The 19,401-nt window shown below is 37.5% G+C and overlaps 3 long non-coding RNA genes across 3 annotated transcripts; 1 reads left to right on the forward strand and 2 right to left on the reverse strand.

Annotated features, from left to right (window-relative positions):
- Positions 1-942: 942 nt before the first annotated feature.
- LOC139780848 (uncharacterized) lies at positions 943-4,834 on the reverse strand. Its single transcript, XR_011720356.1, has 2 exons — positions 3,643-4,834; positions 943-3,307 (listed from the first exon to the last, which is right to left on the reverse strand). It is a non-coding gene; the product is annotated as an uncharacterized lncRNA (long non-coding RNA).
- Positions 4,835-5,294: 460 nt separating this feature from the next.
- LOC139780850 (uncharacterized) lies at positions 5,295-5,737 on the reverse strand. The gene is made up of 2 exons (XR_011720358.1): positions 5,606-5,737; positions 5,295-5,500 (listed from the first exon to the last, which is right to left on the reverse strand). It is a non-coding gene; the product is annotated as an uncharacterized lncRNA (long non-coding RNA).
- Positions 5,738-5,850: 113 nt separating this feature from the next.
- Positions 5,851-8,738, forward strand: LOC139780849 (uncharacterized). Its single transcript, XR_011720357.1, has 2 exons — positions 5,851-8,356; positions 8,462-8,738. It is a non-coding gene; the product is annotated as an uncharacterized lncRNA (long non-coding RNA).
- The last annotated feature ends 10,663 nt before the right edge of the window (positions 8,739-19,401 follow it).

The following is a 19,401-nucleotide window of genomic DNA, read 5'->3' on the forward strand; positions in this document are numbered from 1 at the left end:
ACACACCACACACACACACACACCACACACAACACACATATACACACCACACACACACACACACACAACACAGACATCACACACACTCACCACACACACACAACACACACACAGACCACACACATACCACACACACACACACACCACACACACCACACACACACCGCACGTACACACCACACATACACTACACACACAGACCACACACACACCACACACACACTCACCACACATACACACACTTTTCATCAAAATATTTTATTTTCCTCATAGAGGAAGCAATAATGCAATAAAAAATGAATAAATAATGAAATAAATAAATAAATAGTCCAATAAATAAATAAATAAATAAATAAATAATGCAATTAATAAATTCAAACTTTATTTAAAAGAAAAATATTTATCAATTTAATATAAGAAAATGATCACATTAATGAAACTTGTTTTAAATTTTATCTTTGATTTTTAATTTAAAGAATTAAAATTAAGTTGTTAGTTTCATGAATTATATGTCAATATGTGGAAGACTTGTGCCCTCACTCTATTGAACGAGTTTTTCTTGTTAACTTGCTGTAATCTGGAAAAATCAAAATAGAGCACATGAATATGCTTGTTGACTTGCTGAAATCTTGAGCTTGTGTATCTGAATTTAATGGAGGACAAAGAAAATGGAAACAATGGAAAATTGGAGTTGGTTTCCATTGGAGACAATGGAAACAAAGAAAAAAAATAAACAAAAAAGAGCACAGTAAAAACTGTGCCGCAAGCAACACGTAGAACTACGTCAACTATCAATAATGATGAATTCAGCGCTACAGCCCTGTGTGGAACTTGGCCTCTCTTGATCACGAATACTTTAACATGAAATAATGACAGTTGACGTAGTTCTACGTGTTGCTTGCGGCACAGTTGTTACTGTGCCCATTTCTTTTTTCTTTTAAATTGTGGCACTTAGGTAAGAAATATTTAATTTTTTGACATTTTTCAATAAAGAAATGTTTTAACTTAACTCTACTATTTTGATGTTTGCTATATTTAAGAAAAACTCGGAATATTTTTTCCATCTGTAAAAAGAAACGCAATGTCGCAGAATTAAGGAAAAATAGAGAATTGCTATGCCAAGCTCTAAGCCGTGTAAGTAGATGATAAAAAGCATTACTGCTTCTCATTGATCCAGTAGCTGAAATACATGTAATACACACTTTTTGATTTTTGAAAATACTTCTAAGTATATATCCACCAATGTGATGTATTTTATTTAAGTCTGTTTTACTCCAAGAAATTACTGTTGTATTTAAATCATTATTAATGTTTTTATAAACAGAGTTATCAATTAAGAAACTTTCTGAATCGTGGTTTACAGTCAATACATCAAAGAAATCTGAAAAAAATGTTCTGTCATCTTCTTCATAACTGCTATTACTAACATTCTTCATAAATTGAGACACTGTAATTAATTTTAAATTATTTTTTAACTGAAGTGCATTAGGAATAACATTTTTACGTCTTACAGCAGTAGAAAAAAAGTTTTCGATACAATCTTGCGTCAATCGTGCAGGTAAAAAAAATTTAAAATCTTGTTCGTTTATCAAAATCAAACTCAAGTCTAAAACTGTAGATGTTGATAATATAACTGCAGCTTGAAATGGTTTCCAATTCTCTTTTTCTCCAACTTTTAATTGAGTAAATAAGTTAATTACATCGTGTAGAAAATCTCTAGTTTCTAAAAGTTTTTCAGGATTTAAAGAGCTAAGGGCAAGAGAAACATTTCTACTCGCCATAATATCATACCAACGCCTTAAAAAATCTATAAACCATGCAGTGGTTTGCCGAGTATCATGTTGATTATTATCTGCTAAAAACTTTAAAGAAGAACTGACATCTCGATTAATAACTTTCAATGCATTTGAAACTTTCATTTTTTGAAAGTGATCTTTTGATACTAAATTCTCCTCTCGCATATTTGGAGCTAATTTAATATCACATTCTTTATCAGCCTCTATAATATCAAATAAATGACTAGCTTTAACTTCATCGCAAGGTAATTGATATTTTATTACAAATTCATTTGGAATTTTAAAATTAAATTTTAGTAAAGCCCTACATATATTTTTTAAAGCGTGTGGTACATCAGAGTAAAAAAACAATTTTCTTTCGGTGTTACAAATATGTTGAACGTAATTGACAACTTTAGAACGTCGAGACACTACATTAAATTTTTTCCACATAGATTGATTATTTGGTCCCATATCTGATGTAATTGCATGTACATACAACAAGACCTACGTTTTCAGCTTTCTGTATTATTTCCTCGCAAATTGACTTTAAAATATCACCACGCGTTGAATTAGCTGTAAAAAAAATATGCAACTATTTGCTTCCAGCGACCGGCCAATCCAGCTAACATAAAACAAAGAGCATGAGTCGCATTTCCTTCATGTTCAGGTAAAGTTACTTTTCCATAAAAACTGTCAGTAGCTACATCATACTGTTTACCAGGAGTGATGCTCATTTCATCCAAAACTAAAACGCAATTTTTATCATAATTATTTTTAAATCGTGAAACTTTAATTCGCATAAAATCGAAAATTTCATTGCAAATTCTACTTTTTAATATTAAACTCTGTAACTTTCTTCTGAGAGTACGCAGACTAGGTAAAGGATAATTTTGTTTTAATAATTCATTATAACCTGTTGTGCCACAAGTGAATTTTAATTTAAATGCTCGTACTAATGTTTCTTTACTCCAAGAAGATATTTTTTTTAAGTTTATTTTGTAACAAGTGCACTTGGTCGTCGTTCAATATGCTTCTTAAAATATAAAATTTATTTTTACATACTTCTTGCTGTAATCTTTTTACTTTATTCTTTGTTCGAAATAATTCACTCTTCATTACATTTTTCAATTTATTACTTTCTTTTAATGACTGCTTCATTTTTGCTAATTTCCTTTCAAGTTTTCGCACTTTCGAACAATTACAGACAGTATCAGTGTTGCATATTGATGCTACTTCTTTTTCTTTATCAAGTGTTTCTTCTCCTCGTACCAATTCACTTCTTTCTTTTAATTGTATTTTTTCTTCATTTTCTATTTGTTCTTCTCTTTCTTCTAATTGTATTCTTTCTTCATTTTCTATTTGTTCTCGTCTTTCTTCTGATTGTATTCTTTCTTCATTTTCTATTTGTTCTTCTCCTTCTTCTAATTGTATTCTTTTTTCATTTTCTATTTGTTCTTCTCCTTCTTCTAATTGTAATATTCTTCCATTCTGTAAATGCTCTTCATGTACTTCAGCAACATCAACAAATTCTATAATACGAAAAATATAGACAAAATTTTTACGTTAAAAACAAAAGTTTCTTATAACGCAATTATCCTTTATTTCAATATTCCTTTATTTTACCAAAATGTGCAAAAATTGTTATTTTATATTTATATTTCGATTTATGAAAACCAGTTAATAAAATAATTATTGTAAAACAACAAGTTTTTGTTATTATATGAATGATTTAAAAACATTTTATTAAATATAAGAGTATAACTAGTAAATTATTAAATTTACAGATATGCACACGCATGCCTACACACGCATACATGCGCACGCGGACATTTAAGTCAAAATCTTATTATTAAAAAATACATACCGTAATTTGGAATAGGTTGTTGCATAACATAAAAATCCTGTTCACTACTTTTAACCCTTAAATGCCACACCTCTCAAGAATCTCGTAAATGACACATGGGGTCTAAAAGACCCCAGCATGAAAAATGTCTCCTTACTTATTGATTTTTTGATATTTAGTTATGAAAATTATTTTCAATGTTGTTCAAGGCTTAGAAAAGAGAATAAAATGCTTATATTGTTAAAATTTCAATTTCAACATAGTATAAAAAATTAAGATCGCCAACAGTTAAAATATTGGCTCCAAAATCAAAAAAATAAAAAATAATAAATAAATAAATATAAGCTCCATTTTTGGCGGGAACATTTGAAAATATATCATTCTAAAGGGTCTGGGGTCCGCTGGACCCCGGGTGGCATTTAAGGGTTAAAAATAGTTGGAATTGCTGTAGATTTTAATCTCTTTCTTCCATTACGTGTCTTTTCCCACATTTCTTTTGTGAAATAAACCTTCAACATATCATGTAAATAAAAATTTTATAAAATTTATTTTAATATTTCATAAACATCTACTTTTAAAAAGTTATAAATTTACAATTTAAATAAATTTTACTTTATAAATTATTAAATATTCTTATGTATTAAAAGAAAATCATTGTTAAATCTTCTCCTGCGGGCTTGTCCCCCGAGAGAAGTTCTGCAGGCTGGATCGCCCTCCGCGCGTGTTCACCAGCGTGGTCTTCGGGAACGGCGTGGTCAAGACAACGTGTCTTTGGTTTTAATTATCGTTTATTGCACCTTTCGTCGCTAGCACCACTACCGAACTTACATTCCTTGCTCGGTAATGCAACAATACAAAGAGGTTACTTTTACCCGTCGAGAGGACTGTGCTCGTCACACGTCGGAACACAGACCGCAACTGAACTGGCACGCACCCGTTCGCGCAGAGAAGGTCGGAGACCGCACGCGATTGGTTGAGCGATAGTAGGGACGCGCACGGGATTGGCTGATCGATGATCGCAGTGCATTGGGTCACCGCTAGGGAATTGCAGATCGCGGGAGTTTACTCGATTCGAAACACATAATACGCAACAATCATTTAATTAAAGAAGTTGAGACTTAACTTCATAAATTATTAAATATTCTCATGTATTAAAAGAAAATTATTTAATTAAAGAAGTTGAGACTTATTTTGTGAACACACACATACAGTCGTTCACGGAAAGGTTGCAACACTTTTTTTTTGATGATTTTTGGAACGCGCAGTAATTTTGAGATCGCGATTCACCATCTCTGTATACACGTAGTGAACGGTTATGATAGCTGTCAAAGTGAACTATACAAGGTGGAGGTTCACGAAATGTATCTTGTGCGCCGCGGAAAATCTTAAGATATCAACTGGATACTGTAATATCGGGGTTAGTATAAAAAAATAAGCTAAATAGACAATTTTATTTTATAAATTAATTTTTATTTTCAAGACATGTGTAACATTAAAAATTAATGTAATATAAACATATTAATATAATTATTTATAATAATTATATTAATTATTATAATAATTATATTAACAATATATTAATTATTTATAATAATTATATTAATATATTGTGTTATATGTTATATTAATTTTAATTACATAATTAATTACATAATTAATAACATTAAAATTAATTAATAACATATTAATTTTAATACATATTATTAATACATAATTAATATAACAGTAAAATTAACCGGTGTCTGGATTAATGTTCGGCAAGCAGAGGACATCAGTCGATCGAAGAAGCTGCCGTGGAAGACGTGGATGCTGAGACCGCGAAGTCACATCACCGCTTCAAAGCCAATCCTTCTCGTCAAATAACGATGAAGTAATCTTTCTAAAAAATTACAATTATAAAAATTAATTACTTGCAAATTCAGTTTTAGTACAAAATCATCATTTTATTATAATTATATTAAGTTGAGAAGATAGATTTACTTACATAAAATTGCCAGATCGCTGATTACTATTGATTGTTCGGTAAGAACAGATCAATCGCAATCTGTTGTCCGCTGCAATCCAGAACGAATCTCTTGTAGAAATTCGTTGTGGGATTAAGATGTGCACGTCTTTGTTCACTCTAGTACTGGGATCTTCTCTCGGCTGCAGGGCCCCTGGATCGATATTAGGCAGGGATGTTTCGAAAACGGCGATACGTCCTCGGGTGGTGGAGAGGAGTTTGTGAGCAGCTTGAAGACCGGCACCAAGGGCGTTGTTATCATCAAGAGTGCCACACAACTTGATAGGCAGCTAGGCGAGAAGGTTGCGGAATCGGCAGGCCCAAAGATATTTCGGATAATTTTTACCTTGTGCCGTGTTCATTCAAGATTTATTCCTTCATTCGTTTATTCATTCCATTCATTAACGAGAGTTCACGTTACAATCATTCAATGTCAAACATATCATTTATTTATTCATACATCACCTTGGTGAAAAAATTTCTCAGAAAATCTCTCATATTTTCTCAGAAATTTTGCAAGAATTGGGACTTATGAAAAATTCTGAAGAGGTATATGATATTTCTCAGATACTTTCAGAATTAATTAGATGAAGATTTATAGAATATTTCAATATCCGTATATGTGAAAATTTCTGATAAATTGCATAGATTTTCTCATATTTATTCAGATTTCTACAAGGATATATTTGCGAAAAATATTTTATTCTTATTTTGTCTGAGTTTTTCAATTCGTATAAAAAATCTGAAAATTTCTCTGAGTATTCAAAAAAAAAATCTGAAAATTTTTATAGAAATTCTGATTAATAATGTGAAAAATTTTGATATTTTTTCACCAGGACATCCATGGAAGATCACATAGTATTAATACCGTGTGACATGATTCTCTATTACTGCATTTAATCTTTGGGGCATAGATGCAACTAAATTTCAGAATAACTCAGGCCTTGCGCGGAAACCTTCCCATACGTTGAGAACTGTTGCGCCAATGCCTCGCGTCTACGTGGAAATTGAGGATTCCATATTTTCTGAGTAGCTTGTTCCTCTCGTTTTCCATAATGTTACAGGCTCAGATTCATCCGTCGAAAATACCTTCTCATTCGAGAAAATGGTATTTGTCCATTCATATTCCCATGCCAAATGCTGCAAGGTAAAAGCCATCCGTTGTTCTTTGTGGCGTTCGGTTAATTGTTTATATTGAGCCGGTTTATATCGATTGTATCTCTGTTCCCGCCATCTGCGTCGCACGGTTAGCGCGCAACAATTCAAACCAACTTCCGCTACCGTTTGCTGCGCCGCTGAGCGGAATCCGGTCTTCTGAACTAAATTTAAAAGTTGTTGATCTTCCTCGACGGTAGTGCATCGTGGACGCCTTGTTATTGGCCGAGAATTTATATGGCCGTCTATTTTAAATTGTCGCACTAATTTGTATACCGTACTTCTTTGCAATGTAGAGGAAAGTCCCCTATTATGAGATAGGCTCCTAATATGCGATAGCGCAAACCGTGCGGCGCAGAGAGCGGGAACAGAGATATAATCGATATAAACTGGCTCCATATAAACAATTAATTGAACGCCACAAAGAACAACGGATGGCTTTTGCCTTGCAGCATTTGGCATGGGAGCATGAATGGACAAATACCATTTTCTCGAAAGAGAAGGTATTTTCGTCGGATGAATCTGAGCGTGTAACATTATGAAAAACGAGAGGAACAAGCTACTCAGAAAATATGGAATCCCCAATTTCCACGTAGACGCGAGGCATTAGCGCAACATGTTCTCAACGTATGGGAAGGTTTTCGCGCAAGGCCTGAATTATTTTAAAATTTATCTATGCCCCAAAGATTAAATGCAGTAATAGAGAATCATGGAAGTGTCACACGGTATTAATACTTTCCATGGATGCCTTGGTGAAAAAATATCAAAATTTTTCACATTATTAATCAAAATTTCTATAAACATTTTTAGATTTTTTTAGAATACTTAGAAATTTTCAGATTTTTTATACAAATTGAAAAACTCAGACAAAATAAGAATAAAATATTTTTCGCTAATATATCCTTGTAGAAACTTGAATAAATATGAGAAAATCTGTGCAATTTATCAGAAATTTTCATATATACGGATATTGAAATATTCTAAAAATCTTCAATTATTTCTGAAAGTATCTGAGAAATATCATATACTTCTTCAGAATTTTTATAAGTTCCAATTCTTGCAAAATTTCTGAGAAAATATGAGAAGTTTTTTCACCAAGATGATGTATGAATAAATGAATAATATGTTTGACATTGAATGATTTTAACGTGAACAACTCTCGTTAATAAATGAACGAATGAAGGAATGAAAATCTTGAATGAACACGGCACAAGGCAAAAGTCATCTGAAATATCTATGGGCCTGCCGATTCCGCGACCTTCTCGCCTAGCTGCCCATCAAGTTCTGTGGCACTCTTAATAATAACAACGCCCTTGGTGCCGGTCGTCAAGCTGTTCACAAACTCCTCTCTACCACCCGAGGGCGTATCGCCGTTTTCCAAACATGCCTGCCTAATATCGGTCCAGGGGCCCTGCAGCCGAGAGAAGATCCCAGTACTAGAGTGAACAAAGACATGCACATCTTAATCCCACAACGAATTTCTACAAGAGATTCGCTCTGGATTGCAGCGGACAACAGATTGCGATTGATCTGTTCTTACTGAACAGTCAATAGTAATCAGCGATCTGGCAATTTTATGTAAGTAAATCTATCTCCTCAACTTAATATAATTATAATAAAATAATGATTTTGTACTAAAACAGAATTTGCAAGTAATTAATTTTTATAATTGTAATTTTTTAGAAAGATTACTTCATCGTTATTTGACGAGAAGGATTGGCTTTGAAGCATTGATGTGGTTTCGCAGTCTCAGCATCCACGTCTTCCACGGCAGCTTCTTCAATCGACTGATGTCCTCTGCTTGCCGAACATTAATCCAGACACCGGTTAATTTTACTGTTATATTAATTATGTATTAATATTATGTATTAAAATTAATATGTTATTAATTATTGTAATTTTAATGTTATTAATTATGTAATTAATTATGTAATTAAAATTAACATAACATATAACACAATATATTAATATAATTATTATAAATAATTAATATAATTAATATAATTATTATAATAATTAATATAATTATTATAATAATTAATATAATTATTATAAATAATTATATTAATATGTTTATATTACATTAATTTTTAATGTTACACATGTCTTGAAAATAAAAATTAATTTATAAAATAAAATGGTCTATTTAGCTTATTCTTTTATACTAACCCCGATATTACAGTATCCAGTTGATATCTTAAGATTTTCCGCGGCGCACAAGATACATTTCGTGAACCTCCACCTTGTATAGCTCACTTTGACAGCTATCATAACCGTTCACTACGTGTATACAGAGATGGTGGATCGCGATCTCAAAATTTCTGCGCGTTCCAAAAATCATCAAAAAAAAAGTGTTGCAACCTTTCCGTGAACGACTGTACATACAATTATATCATATAAACTAATATGTAAATAAGATTTTAACTTCAATGAAATTATAAAATAAGAGATACTGTAATTTTTAAGTATAATTAAATATACTTCTTTTCGCATGAGTATATTCAAATTCTAAGGAGATTATTTTTAAGTTTTATTAGTGATATATATAGCAAAATCTAAATATCAGAAATGACACATAACATAGATGTGTGTCAAGATTTTTTAGAAAACTGTATTGCCTAGAATATATATTCTTATGATAAGTGATATTTTATGTATTTATTCCCAATATAAAATTAAAATTTAATATAGGGGAGACCGGGGCTAAGCCGACAACGGGGCAAACTTGACACTAGGCTTTTTGCCAATTTAAATCTTTCGTAGAAACTTGCCTTTCCTACTGTAAATGCGTCTTTATGTGCCAGTATTATCAACGGAATTTGGTAACATTCTGAGTTATAGTGTAATTTTTAACGCGACATAAGCGTTTTTGATAGTGAAAAGTAATTTTTCTGATCTCTCGAAAATGTCTACTCTTTCATCGAGCTTTACTCTTGCGAATCTACCGGTAAGTGATTTTGATGGGAAATTTGATGCTCTATATGAATCCGATAATCGTTTTTGCATATTTTCAAAATTTTCATGTTTTTGAAGTGACAAAAGTGAAAAACGACGTCCGGGGCAAAGTCAACACCACGCCGTTTCGTCGGCTCCCAGTAACTAACAATGCTTGTCATGCAGCCGTATGGCTCATGACAAATGTATGCGCACGTCCGATCGCGAGTTTACCTGCATTAATTGTTTTTCAGACATGAGTTTAGATAAAGATAATTGAAAGTTCAACAATTTTTGTTCTTATTATTTCAAATGATTGTTCTAGCTACTTTATTCCAAATTTTTGTACTTTTTAAATACACAATAAACAATGTATTTTCATTTTCAGACAGTAAAAAATAAGTTCCAGATCAAATTGTGTCGATCAGACAAAGTGTTGAGTTTGCCCCGGCGGGGTGTCGAGTTTGCCCCGGCATTTTTCAATTCGAAAATTTGTCTTCGCGTCACTTTTCTTTTCCTGGCGGCAAAACAAAGCGACGTACAGCAAAACTTCCTGAATCAATTTTGTACCTGAAGAAACACTCTTTAAATATGTACCATTGAATTTGCCTAAAAATTTTAATTAAATATTAAAAATTGCCTTTGAAAAAATAGTGTCGGCTTAGCCCCGGTCTCCCCTAATACTAAATATATTTAATATAATACTAAATATAGATATAAATCCAGACAATCAAATCTGTCAAAATATATTTTGCAAAGTATCTGTTACAAATTTTGTTGGCAAAATGGCAGTAGAAATCTATTAAACAAAATCAAAATTAATAAAGTATAATAGCAGATTGATAGCAAAGCATTTGTGCCTTTCTGTATCTAAAACTGAAATGTATTTAAATGAAATATATAATAGAGCCTATTCAATTTCTACTACTAATCAATTAAGGTATGTTGATTCTGCTGATAAAATATGAGTTTAATGCAATAGCAACGATGATACTGGATCTACTGCAATAGTCAGACTTAAGGGGCCTATTTTTGGTAAATGTTAACAATATTGTTACGTGTTTTGCGCAGCTATTCTATGATGTATTATACCTGTGCAAAGCACATAATGACCCAGATAGCCAAACCTGAGCAGCAGATTCCAAGCAGAGTCTGCATTAAATTTTTGGTATCAGAAAGGCAACAAATTGCACGCGGAAACTGCTCTATCAGACGATGTTGTCAAACTGTAGCCAGAAATGCGACAGAGCCTGCTGACAGGCAATGTGAGCAGATTAGCAGCAGAAACCGCGCAGAGCCTGCACACATACTTGGCAGCAGATTGACAACAAAGATCGAGCAGAGCCTGCGCGCATGACTTGAAAACAGAGTGGCAGTAAAAACCGAACAGATTCTTAATTAAGAAAGATGCATGGTAGCGCATCTTTCCGTGATAGTTTGCAACGACGCCACTAAGCGGCGCATAATGGTAAGACTAACTCGTAAGTAAATTTCAGTTGAGGGCTAATATAAGCAGGGTTCCTGCGAAGCAAAATTATAACAGCCGCGAGACATATCTTTGTCAGCAATACAACGCAAGGCTCAACCAAAATTGCTGCAATAATATAGATATGCAAAATAATATTTTCCAAAGTAAGATGTAAAGTATATTGTGTGTAATGTATATTTTTTAAATATTAAAAAAATCTTTCAAACGTGAAACAATTATTGCTGATTGGGTTAAACATATTTTATTTTTCGAAGCAATATTTCTGATAGAAAAATTTTACAAATATTATTGTATATATTTATTTGCAATCTTTTAAAAATATTTTCGAAAATATTTTTCTGACATAATCTGGCGGACATAGAAAGATTTAAAAAATATTTTTGTAAATTATTTTAATCTATACCTAAAAAATATTTAAAAAATATTTAAAAAATATTTTGTGCTGTATGGGTATGGACAAAGTCTGCTCGGTTTTTGCTGCCAATCTGTTCTCAGGTCTAGAGTCCTCTGCTAATATAGGACTCTACTCAGGTCGAGCGCGCAGGCTCTGCTCGGTTTTTGCTGCCAGGGGGGTTTTTCGCTTTCCTCGGGTGAGAGAAGATTACGGTGCCTGAAGCCTATCGGCTGTATGGCACAAACCTATGTAGACCTTTCCGCCCTTGATTCGAATCAATGGACGGAGATACAAGAACAATTTATACATATAAACTTTTTTTAAATTACGGGCCAACCGAATATTTTAAATTACTTTGTTTATCTTTTTTAAAAATTTGAACACTAAATACAAAATGCTCCAATTTTTCTTTTTTATTATGTCGACGACATCCAACTCCTCAAGATAACCAATCGCTCGGAGTTCGCGGTCCAATATGAATCTATCTTCATCGTATTTGATGCAAGTCGTCAAGAGGTGATAAAGGTTCTCTCGCTCATGGCCGCATTCACATCGCTCCTCCATGACATAGCCCTTTCTCTTCAGAGAGGCTCCTAGGTTATAATGGTTTGATCTAAGTCTATTAAACATTGTGACAAAATATCTTTCTTTGTTTACTTTATCAAACCAGGGTTTCGTCGTATGGCGATCGTAGAATGTTCGGAAGTAAAAGGTACCCTTATGGGCCGAATCTCTAATAATTGATTCCTGCGTAGCCTCCCACGTAGTCCTCCTGATTTCTGCCAGTAGGTCCCCAGTTGGTACCAAAATACTCGGGTCAGATTCCTCAAAAGTCGCCTCCTTAGCCAGCGAGTCCGCCAACTCATTTCCGACAATGCCGCAGTGAGAGGGAATCCAAACGAGGATCACTCGCTTATCATGAACTCGCTCGAGCTCGTATATAAGCCTCCTGGCCTCCGTAGTGTAGGGATTCTTATGGACATTAATATGATTATTTCTTATGGCCTCAAGGGCCGATTTGCAGTCTGACAACACGACCACACTGCTTCCTCTATCCTCTCTCTGCACGATCATCAATTGCAAAGAAGCCCTGATTGCAAAAGCTTCCGCCGTGAACGAAGAACATCTAAATGGCAGACTAATCTTATACGCAATCTCCTGATCGCACACAACGACTGCCGCACCCGTCGATCGTCTCCGCTCATCAAAGGATCCATCAGTGAAAACAATTTCAGGCGAGGGATTCAATTCATATTTGTCGATGATGTCCTGGATGAGGGAACGATCAGAGTACCTATAAAAGTGTCCACTGTGGGCCTGAACGTATGTGCACCAAAGTTACCCTGGAAGACCTCAGGTTTCCTCGAAGGACCAATACATGTTCTAAGCTTGCGAGTTCTCTCCCAAACAAGAGACAGGAGGGACATCTTATACGTAGGCTGTCGAAATCTTGAGTAGCACTCCAGGTCATAGGCCTGTTGCATCCTTTCACACAAACCATTTACATTGTAGGCAATAGATCGAAAAACAAAGTGGCTGCCAAGCATGATCGCTCGCTCCCTCAACAATCTGACTTTAGCCTCAGCTATAAGAACATTGTTAGGAGTAGAATTTCTGAAACCCAAAGCGGTGCGTATTCCCTTGTACTGCGTTCGCTCGAGTTTAAGTTGAAAAGTGGCATCTCGTGGAAAGTAGACAAAACTGCCATAGTCGGTGATCGACCTGACCAGGCTCTTATACAATAAAAGTGATGTATTCACCTCAACGCCCCTTGAGACAGAGCACAGATATCTAATGATGGAATTGGCTCTATCCACCTTACCCCTCACAGCATCCACCTGACGATGGAAAGTCAGTCTGTTGTCAAACCAAATACCTAAGAATTTTGCCCCTTCGCTATTAAAGACGTCGCTGTCCCGAACACGGATACTGAGGCTCTTATCCACAAATCCGCTTCTGGAAAACTCCACCAAAACTGTTTTCTTGGGTTCGATGTCCAAGCCGATCCGCTGCAACCTCTCCACTATCATGTTCACGGCCCGCTGCAAAAGCTCACGATTGCGTCGTCGGTTATGTCCCGAAACATACAGCCCAATATCATCCGCGAACTCGACAGCCTCCACCCCCTCCGGCAAGTCGGAGCACAACCCCTGAGTGTACAAAGAGTACAACACCGGACTAAGGACGGCACCCTGCGGGAGCCCTTTAAAAACGTGACGATCCACAGATTCCCGAGGACTGACTATAAATCGCACCAATCTCGAATACAGCCAGTAACTAACAAACCTGAAGATGCCCACGCGGCAGTCTAGCGCCCTCAACTTGTCCAGCATGACGCCGTACACCACGCAATCGTACGCCGACGACACATCCAGGAAGGCCGCGAGTGTGTACCCACCATTACATAAGGATGCTCGAATGTCCGCTGAGATCTTGACAAGATTATCAGAGCAAGACCTGCCTCTTCTGAATCCATTCTGGGTATGGCTAAACTTGTCCGAGCTCTCCGCCCACCAAACAAGCCTCTCATTTACTATTCGCTCGAAGAGTTTACCCATACATGACGACAAAGATATTGGGCGGACCTTTTCCCGGCCCACTTTGTCAATAAAAATGACTTGATATTTAAGCCAGTCAGAAGGTAAGGTGCCAGTGGACCAAATAATATTGAAGAATTCAAGAATACACACTCTTCCGGATTCTGGGAGCTCTCTAATCATCTTGTATTCTACGCCATCCATACCCGGGGCCGAATCCTTGCGAATCATCTCAATAGCTCTATCCAATTCGGGGCGCTGAAAAGGAACGTCAAGATCCTCATTAGTATGTAAGTTATCAAAGTCGCAAAATGGGCCAGTGCCAACGAACGGGGGGGCAAGCCCCTCTATAGTCCTTATCTCATCTTCCCTATTGTTCAACCGCCACTTATTCCATTCCACATTCTTCCTAGCATTTTTAAGGATGCGCAACGAATTCCATACGTAAGAAAGGCTGGTAAACCTGTTGATCTCGCCACAGAATTTCACAAAGCTTCCTCTCTTCTTACTGGCAATAAGCTTCCTGGCCATAGCACATATTCTCTTGTATTCATTGTAAGTGTGAATACTTTTATGTTTCTTAAAAGCTTGTAAGGCCTTGCGTCTGTCATGGATAGCCTTCTCGCAATCTTTGTCCCACCACTTGTGCGATACTTTAAGCCTGCCAGATTGTTCTGCTCGCGGAGCAGCAGCGTCTCCAAGTCGACCACCCGACGCGCGGACAACCGCATCCCTAAGAATATCAACGAATTGTTTATAGTATTCCTCTAGATTGTCAGAAAAGCGCTCAGTATAAGGGAGAAGAAGGGATTCAATATCCTTATCCACCAACTCATGAAATCTCCTCCAATCGGTCTTTTTAGAAGAGGTCCTATTGGTGAGCTTTCGGTACGTTGGAACCCGGTCGTCAAATGAAAAAGAGATGGGGTGATGGTCGCTACCCCATGCATCATCCAGTTGCTGATACTCTGCTCTGTTTGCAATATCTGCAGAGGCGAACATAAGATCTAAATTAGAATCACGCTGACCTCGCGAGCCGATGCGAGACCTGGAATCAACATTAATGCAAAAAAATTCTGCATCGTCCATCACATAAGACAGAACCTCGCCATTACCGTTAGTCAACTCGCAGTTCCATGACGTATTATGAGCGTTGAAGTCGCCCAAAATAATCGAAGCATCATCATTTCTGTGAAGGAGGTCAAAAATCGGCGCCATGTCTCGACGATTGATCGCTCCTCGGGAGTGCCTATATATAGCTACCACGTTCACATTTCGATCAAGGTTCCTCGTTCTGATACATACCGCATCATATGTGGCTGGAAGCGAGCCAGGGACACTCAGTATGTCAAATTCTATACGTGAGCGGACGGATATTGAAACCCCACCACTGCCCAGTTGGTTGTCACTCTGCAAGGTCCTAAAATTAGGAAAATAAACATGCCTATTACCAGAGCACTTAGTTTCTGTCAAAACCACGATACCATAATCCTTAACATGCTTGGAAAGCTCATTACGACTGCTCCTATATCCGCGGCAGTTCCATAAGAGGAGCTTGAATGTTTACCGATAACAGGGAGTCACCTCCCCCCTCCGACCATATCATGGAAGTCACTCGATGTACTATATCTTTCCCGTAGGAAGCGGCTTTCCAATAAATCTCTATCCTGAGTTCTTGTAGTATAATTCCTCGCGTCATTATTATTCTTATCCGGGGGAAAATTACCGCCCCCATAATCCGTCTCCGACTGGCCTCCCAGAGCGTTCAGAAAAGCCCCTCGTGCCTCTGGAAATATTCGTAAAAGTTGTGTCACTTCTTTAACCATTTCAACAATCTTCGGGTAACCGAGGAGCGCATTCCTCTCCGGAAGCGAACGATCAGGTTCAGGCTCCCCCCGAATAACCTTCGACCAGGCGGCCCCGTTGCGGGCAGCCGAAATAAGCACGCCTCTCCTCTCTTTAGTAATGTCGCCCGCACGCAGGTCAAATTGCCTATAATATGAATGGCTTGACTCCTGTCGAGCATCACGTCTGTCAATATTTACCCTCTCTCGACCGCGCGCTTCGTAATTTTCCGTAGAATCACGCGCAGGGGAGCGCTCTGTTCTTGCTGCTTCCGAATACGATCTAACCCCGTTAGAGGGGCGTAAAGCCGGCCAGGCTTCAGGGTTCAACACCGCGGCATTCGGCGGAACCGTCGGCGATTCCCTACCCTCTACGATACGAAGCGCATGGTGAAACGACACGTTCCTATTGGCCATAACCTTATTAATACTCTTAAGGTGCGATTTCACGATGACGCTCGACGCTGGATTCGAGCGTCAAATCTGGTCACGTGATAGATTCAGAGGGACGCGGAATATAACCTAACCACTGGATTGACTGAAATAACCACTGGATTGACTGAAATGAGCGTCGAGCGTCAAAGCTAAACACAGTTTAGCTTTTTTCATTCGACGCGGAAATTAAGAAATATATCACGTGACCAGATTTGACGCTCGAATCCAGCGTCGAGCGTCATCGTGAAATCGCACCTTTAGTCTTTTCAAAAACCGGGCAATTTCTATAGGTAGCTTTATGTTGGCCGCCACAATTACAACACTTAGGCGGACTGTCACACTGACCGTGGGACTTGTCTCCGCATACAATGCAGCGCGACTCACTCTTACACGCGACTTTAGTATGGCCAAAGCGAAGACAATTAAAACATTGTCTAGGTTGAGGAACGAAAAGGCGCACCCGTAGCCCCACATTTGTGAAAATGCTCAAATCTCGAACCTTGTCTTCCTTCATCGTAACTAAAATGTTATCCGTGACCGACAAAATCGTTTTTTTATCGACCGGGTCCCACTTACGTCGGTACATTCTTTCTAACTTACTTATATTGGATTTGTTCTGTATTACCGACCAAAGCTCAGGTATCGACGACGGCCAGTCGGAAATGACCCTCTTACACATAACCGAGCGTTGTTCTAAAATAGCTTTTATTTTAATCGGATCTGTAAGTTTCTCAATTTTGTCTAAAGCATTGTTTGCATTGGCAAAATCCTTAAACTCGGCTTCCGCGGAAAAGTGATTGTCCATAACTACGGAGGACGGGCATATCTGCAATTCCGTTAACGCCATCCAAATTTTAATCAAGTTTTTACCTTTTCTTGTTGTGGTTTGGTCCGGCGGGAGACGAAGAGTAATCTTAGCCTTACCACGGTGGTCGTCACCAAATCTAGTAACACGCTGTATCTCAGGAGCGGATCGAGGGTCAAATTTTTTCAGCATAGCTCCGCTCACTATGTATATTTCCTTGTCAATATGCTCGAAGGGCACAGTATTGTTTACCTCGTTATCACGCAGAGCCTTCGTGCTCGTTGGATGATCCTTATTAGCAGAATTCGTTGTACTAGCAGCTACGTCATTACATTTATCACTATTTAATCGAATCGCTTGATTTACAAAAAGTTCGCAATTTTCGTCAATCTTAACATTATTATCTATATCCATCTCGTCGTCACTCGGAGCGGTTCTCGCGTCCGTCGTCAAACATCGCCGCTTACGCAGCTCCTCTTCCCTCCGCTTCCCCTCATTGCTCTCGACTGCTGACCCCTGTCCTATTCGGGTCCGAGATATCTCCCGACATCAGATGCTTGGCAACTTCGTCAAACTCTTGCTCAGACACGCCAATTTTCATTCTCTTGGATGTCTTGTTCTGAGTCTCGTCGTCCGAGCGAAGGTCATCACGAGAGAGCTGCGTGTCGCTACGATCTACCGAACTCATTTAATCAGTTATATAATATCAAAAAGAAACGTTTCCCCTCCGAGAGGGGAGCAAGTCAAACCAGGAAGAACAAACGCCCCCCGAGAAAGGATCAAAAAAGGGCCACCCCCAGCAACACCAAAGACCACCCAACACAAGCAAAGAATCAAGACAAGTATAAGAAGGCAAGAACGCGAGCCGCACACGTCCGACACGTATGGTGGCTCGAGCCATGGTGTAAATAGACAGGTGAAGCATTGCGCATAATGGCGGCAGGTTTGGCGGTTGAACCAATCAGGAGGCGACCCGTTTTGAAGGCGCTCACTTTAAAGTGAAATTCGATTATAAGAAATAAAAATGCGTGAATCATGTAAAATTTTAAATATATATTTAATGAAATAACCTTAAATTAATTAATTAATTAATGACAATTAAACCTACGTAACCCAACTAAGGCAGGAAAAACGGAATAAATGAATAAACTAATAAACGATTAACCCTTAAGCTGCATACGGCGTCCGACCCAAAGTGATATCTGCTCGTAACTGTAAAACTTGCAAGCCTGTCAGAAGATATTAAATAAACGATGTTTATCAAAATTACTATAAAATCGTCAATTGCAATGTAGACAGATGTTTCATGAATTTTTTTATATTTTTAAAAATACTTTAAGGTAGGGAAAAATAGCGTTAAACGTGACAGACCCACGTATGCACTTAGAAGGTACCGAAAAAACCTATGCACTTTAAGGGTTAAACCTACCTGACCAAATCACAGACAGAAGAAAGGAGTTTAATACATAAATAAACTATAATGACAATTAAATTTGCGTAAGCAAATCAGGAATGTTAATCAAATATTATCCTACCTTGTTTAAGTTAGGTAGGTTTAATTGTTTATCAGTTTATATTTATGGTTGGATTACGTACACATATTGTGGTTACGCACACACACACGGGGGGGGGGGCGGACGAATCAGTGCGTTTCCCGCTACCCCCCCAACGTCAGATAAAATGTGCCGAGAGGGACAGCCGGGGGGTTTTTAGTGGGGGGGTTGGAATCCCACATATATATATAACCGCCCTCCCCGCCCCGGAGGAGGGAGTATCCGTGCGGATTTTCCCCCCGTCAAAAAAAAAAAAAAAAAAAAAAGTTACGCACACGATTTTTTCCGCACAACAGACGCACGCGACGGGTAACGGACATAACGGATGACGCGCTGACGGGAGCACCCATATTGCTTTTCTTGCAAAACGGGTCGCGCGCTGATTGGCTCAAAAACTGAACGAGTGCGCAGCGTCGGGAATGCTTCACCTGTCTACTTACACCATGGCTCGAGCCAAACTCCCTTTTTGCTGCCAATCTGCTGCCAGGTTATGTATGCAGGCTCTGCGCGGTTTCTGTTGGCAATCTGCTTACATTGCCTGTCAGCCAGGCTCTGACCTCCCGTAACTTAGCCGGTCAACTTCGACTTTATTAATTTTTTTTTTTTTTAATCGTTTGTTGGTCGTTTGTTGG

Source organism: Temnothorax nylanderi, unplaced genomic scaffold (genome assembly GCF_030848795.1).
Source record: "Temnothorax nylanderi isolate EJ_2023f unplaced genomic scaffold, tnyl_v1.0 TNYL_tig0301_pilon, whole genome shotgun sequence".
NCBI classification, from domain to species: domain Eukaryota; kingdom Metazoa; phylum Arthropoda; class Insecta; order Hymenoptera; family Formicidae; genus Temnothorax; species Temnothorax nylanderi.